Source organism: Phascolarctos cinereus, unplaced genomic scaffold (assembly GCF_003287225.1).
Source record: "Phascolarctos cinereus isolate Bilbo 61053 unplaced genomic scaffold, phaCin_HiC Scaffold_3;HRSCAF=262, whole genome shotgun sequence".
Classification (NCBI taxonomy): Eukaryota; Metazoa; Chordata; class Mammalia; order Diprotodontia; family Phascolarctidae; genus Phascolarctos; species Phascolarctos cinereus.
In genome coordinates, this window is record NW_027555736.1 from 110,983,015 (window position 1) to 110,988,701 (window position 5,687).

General features: G+C 40.3%; 1 long non-coding RNA gene across 1 annotated transcript; it reads right to left on the minus strand.

Moving 5' to 3' along the window:
* Positions 1 to 1,213: 1,213 nt before the first annotated feature.
* Positions 1,214 to 4,992, minus strand: LOC110194222 (uncharacterized). Its single transcript, XR_002320667.2, has 3 exons — positions 4,798 to 4,992; positions 3,326 to 3,425; positions 1,214 to 1,486 (listed from the first exon to the last, which is right to left on the minus strand). It is a non-coding gene; the product is annotated as an uncharacterized LOC110194222 (long non-coding RNA).
* Positions 4,993 to 5,687: the final 695 nt, after the last annotated feature.

Here is a 5,687-nt window from a genome sequence, read left to right on the forward strand (position 1 = left end):
CTTCTTAAACTTTCTCCACCCTCGACCCCTTTTCATGTTTTGGCAGTTGCATGATCCAACACTGGCAAGCACTGCTAGAAACACCTTGGATTCATTACGTGTTTGGTTTTTAATTAATTTTTGGTCATTGTGCATTCAGAAACCTTTTACTGTTGCCAATTTTTTGCGACACCACATGGGGTCATGATCCACAGTTTAAGAAGCACAGTATTGGGGCAGCTAGGTGGCGCAGTGGATAGAGCACTGGCCTTGAAGTCAGGATGACCTGAGTTCAGATCCAGGTTCAGATTAAACACTTGACACTTACTAGCTATGTGACCCTGGGCAAGTCACTTAACCCCAATTGCCTAAGAAAAATATTTTTTTTAAAGCACTGCGTCTAGCCTGCAATGATTTTCTCCAGTGCTGACTGTCTGTACAACATGATTTAGCACTTTGTGTCTTGAAGTGTTCTTTTTTTCATGAGTGTGATTCTAATCTTAAGGGGAGTGGCCATAGTTTATATCTTATTGTAATGCCTCCGCACCTAGAATAGACACAGATACTCCATAACTGATGATGAGGGATGGATTAACCCATTAGCTAGGTAGTGCATGACCACGGACTAGTTTACCTGATTAACCTTATCATTACCTAGCTGAACAATAAGGCTCTAAGAGGACACAAGATGGGTAAATTTTATGAGAGAGGAACAACAAAAAAGGTCAGGATGTCTAAGAGACACCTTGAGGACACAGCATAGCAGAGAGTAGACAGGAACAGGAAAAAGATTCAGGTGGTACCCAACCTGATGCAAAATTCTGGTTAAAGGAGATCCTTTTCCAGACAGTGAAGTATGACCTAGGAAGTGCTATTCAGCAGTGAGCTGCACTGTCTTCATAGGGGAGCAAGTGGACAGCTTCAAACATTAGACTATTGTTTAATCACAGGGATGAGAACTCATTTCATGAAGAGTCAAAGGGGAGACTACCCCCTCCAGACAGACCTAGGTCTTCCTCTCTGTCACCCTTTCCTTTGTTACCCACACACCAACACTTCTGCCTTCTCACTCCGTAGCAAAAAATATCAGGGTAGAGTAGCAAGTGAGTAGAAACCTTTGAAAATTTGGCTGTTTCATGAATTTTGCCACAAGTTGCCTCTAATGTTTTAAAGTTGCAGTTAGAACATCATGTTAACATTAGCAACAAACAATAAAGACTTGAGCACATGGGAATGGAGTTTAGTGTTATAATACAATAAAATGTTTAGTAGAACTCATGGCACAGATTTAATGACATGTATAATGTTACTATGCTGCATGGTAATTGGGGGGAAATGTAGTTGACTTAACTGACTGTAATTATTATTTGTACAAAACCAAAATGAACATCTCAGGCATCCTCAGGGCAGACAGGAAGGGGAACCTGATGTAACCCAAATCCAGGAGCTCCGTGGTGTGGGCCTCTCTCCTGAGCTGGAAGCTGGTATGAGGCCTCTCTGAAGACTCCTGAAATTAAAATGAACACAACCTATTGAGTACCTACAGAAATCCTCGTGGCTAGATTAGAATCAGCACGAGCTCCACTTAGATAGAAAGGTAGAGCACTTGTTAAGCACTTACTATGTGCCAGATCCTGTGCTAAGCAGTGGGGCTATAAATACATGTGACTAAGTCAGTCCCTACCCTCAAGAAGCTTACATTCTAATGGGGAAAGACAACACAAAAAAGGAAGCAGAAAGGGGGGCAGGTAGAAATGTACTCATGTCAGGTCACAGTGGCTGAAGAACAGAAGTCCAGAGTCCAGTTGTGAGTAAAGTGAAGCCTGACAGGGGACTCGCCTGAAAGTATTTGTTTGTTTTTAATCTCTTTCCTTTGCTCAGTCAATCATTGCTTCTCCAAATTCTATAGCTCTTACCATGCAGTGTACCCAACATGTTCTGCTCTCCACTTTCCTAAAAAGCTGTTCCTTGACTGTTTTCAAGCTATCGTCTTAGATCTCTCCTCTATTTCACTGCATCCTTTTCATCCCTCACACAGCACACTCCTCCTGACTCTGCCTTTTCACTGACTGTACCCCAAGCCTTGTACATTCTCTCTCCTTCCCTCAGCTTCTGGATTTCCCTGACTTCCTTCAAGATGTAGCTGAAATCCAACTTTCTGCAAGAGGCCTTTCCCAGTCCCTACATGCCCCAGTTTTGAGATATGTATCCTCTGGACAGAAAAAAAAAAAGGACAAACCCACATTATGTTACCAGTTGCCTTTCTGGTACCAACATGAGAACTTGGAGTATAAACTAATTTTTTTTAATGATTCTGATTGCTCCTAGATGAGCTAAGCTGAGCATCAAGGTTTCAGACACATATGGCCAAGAGACTAGAATACTACATCAAGGTGACCATCATGGCACCCCAAGGGGCCCAGCAAGTCATTTAATCTCTCTGGGACACAGATTCTCACCTACAAAATAAGGTTAATCGTTGTTGTCTTGCTAGCCTTACAGAGTGAGATTCAAATGAGGTGGTGGTAAATGGATGAGAAAGTGCTTTGTAAACCATAAAGCATTGTAGAAATGTGAAAAGCACTGTGAAGAATTCCTGATGCTAAAGCACAACCAGCCAGCCTCCTTTACTACTTTTTTGATGAAAAATGGTCATCAGCAGATACATCTAGTTCCTTCCTTTTCCCCTTCCTTGTTAGTTTATGGTAAGAAGAGAAAATGTTTAATTTTGATTCCAAGGTGTTTGTAAGTTTAGGTTACATAGTAGACACATTGTAATGTACTAGAAAATGCAATGTATCAGAAGTCAAACACTTGGTTTAAAGTCCTGGGTCACTTACTTAAGGTATGACTTTGAGCAAGTCCCTACATCTCTCCAAGTAGTTTCCTCAGCTATAAAATGTTGACGATAATACCTGTCGTACTGACTTCAAAGGGATATGGCAAGAATTAAGTGAAAAGATATGTGCAAAGCACTTGATCACCACAAAGCCACAATCAAAATGTGATTTGTTATGAAAGGGGGGCAGTTTTTTCTTTCAAGGAAATCTCGTAATAGGACAAAGTAATTCCAGATTTGTCATTTGAAGCATTTCCTCATATGTTCATACTTCAGTGTTTGGGTCATACACTGGAAAGTAAAGCTGGGCTACATAAAGAGACAATGCCCATCCAAGATTGGCTTGGCATAAAGGGCCAGCTTTGCATCAGGAAGACTAGGGTTCAAATCTTGCTTCTGAAACATGATGGCTGGGTGACCATGGAGAAGTCACTTGACCTGTTGCTTAACCTGTTGGTTTATCCAGGCAACACTTTAATATTATTAAGTTACAGATTAATTACTCACCTGGATCCATGGAGGGATTTCCACATTAGGAGCTCTCCACATGACTTGAATCACAAAGTCCAGATCAGTATGTTGTTTTTAAAATTGCCCGTTCAGCACTCTGTCAATATGAGACATTGGCATATATGTTAATTCCTTCCTAACTCAAGGAAAAAGTGCTTTGAAGAAGAATGAGAATCATAGAAACTGGAGAAAATATAGCAGTGCTGTTGAGTTTCATGTGTGCAAGATTTATATTTTTGTAATTCTAAGTTTTGTGTTCTTTCCAAAGGTTTATGTTTGAGTGACACCTGTTGGCTAATTGGATAATATTTTTTCCCCTTTTCAGGCCTTATGGTGAGATGTAGAAATGGAAGGATCCCTCTTGCCTTCAGGAAGTTCTAATTCTTTTGCCTAGCATTTAAGGTTATCCCTAATCTGATGCCACCCTCCCTTTCCAGTTTTATCTCACACTGTTCCTCTCCATGTAGTTTACATTCCAGTCAAACAATACTACTTGCAGTCCAAAGACACTGGATTTTTCCAGCTCCAGGCCTTTGCTTATATTACCCAAATGAAGAATATCTTCCCTCTCCCACTTTGCCTGCTGAATTCTTTATCACCTAACCCAAAGACCCCCTTGACTATGAAGATTCTCCTTAACCCTCCTTCAGTCCTGAGCGTTTATTCCTCAGATCTCACGAAGCATTTTGCTGGCATTTCTCTAATGCACTAATCACGAATTATTTCATATAATAGCTACATATGAATCATGTTAGGTGTTAAGAGTCATATGGACAGATATCCTGGACATTCTAAACTTTGTATTTCTCTCTGGTGCCTCTGCTTTGCTCTGCCTAATCTATAAATGTGCCTGGAGAGAACCCTTAAATCAATATTGGATTAAATTGAATGGAGGAGAGAACAAGTGGAACGATCTGCAAACTGATGGTTGGGGGTGGGAGGTTACAGGAAATGGGTAAGGAAAGGACATAATGTAACTAAACTATCTTTATAAAGTGTTCTGGGAGAACTGGTTCTGCTATGTGTGTGTGCACATACATACACATAGATACAGCTTTCAGAGTGTCTTAACAGATTGAAGTACATGGTGAAAAAAAGTTAGTACTTCAAATTCTGTCAGTCCCAACTGTGGCCCCAAGGCATGACTAAAACACTCAGATAAATAGAAGAAATCCTACAGTTTTCTGGAATGAATTTTGTTTAGTAAAGGCTTTAAGAATAGGAACAGACCATGTCTGTGAAGAAGTTGAAATTTTAATTAGTTTATCAGGAAATATTTAAAAGTCAAAATAGGGCTTATAAATCTTATTCACATTCACATATAACCTGAGTACCTCTCAGACATGGTCCCCTAAAGGCTACACTCAGATTCAAGGTACATTTTGGGTCAGCATTTATTCAGACTTACAGCTTGTAAACCTCCACCCCATACTGCATTTTTACCAGACCAAAGTAGCGGAAGCACTGACCTCAAATCCAAGGCATTTAAGAGAGTAGCAAGGTAAATAACAAAGAATAACTTCCACAATCCACAATCGTATACACAAGGATTCACTCTCCCACATGATCGGTAGGAGAGGGAACGTTTGTCGACCTGGCAACTCATGCTCCTAGGTCTGCCTCCCAGTCAGAGCACCCCCAGGTTTCCAATGCCTCTAAGTTGTTTCTCCATAGAATGTTGCTTAATAGGTCGTCTACTGTGTGTATACTGCCATCTGCTGACACTATACAGAATTGCAGATGCCATGTAACCTCTTTCCTGCAAGATGAATGTTGATAGCTCTTTTTGGAAAACAGCCCATTGCCTCAGGACAATTTCAAGTCTTTGGTGAAGCAGACACTGGGCTTGCCCAGTCAGCCAGTGAAAAAGTCCCTTAAGTTAAACCTATCTTTTAAAATCACTTTGCTTTCCTCACTTCACTCCTCCAAAATTTCTTCAGCCCTGTATGATATTTAGGTCCAGGTAAGTAAATTCCTTTCAACTTCCATTTTACCCCTGACAGGTATTCTTGGTACATGCAGATTACCCTGAAATTTCAATTAGCTTGGCTGAGAAAGGCTGGAGCTGTGACTTTTGTCCCACATTCCTGCAGCTGTGCCCAATTTGTTCTTCATACTATATAAACCAAATAGGCTTGCATTTTGAATACTTGAGAAATACAGAATCTTAGTATTAGAAGGGACTTTGGAACCTTTTCCTTTAGTCCAGGGGTTCTTAACCTGGGGTCCATGAACTTGATTTTTAAAATATCTTGATAACTGTATTTTAATATAATTACTTCCCTCTTATGCATTTTATTTTATGCATTTAAAAATACTATTCTGAGGAGTCCATAGTCTTCACCAAACTGCCAAAGGG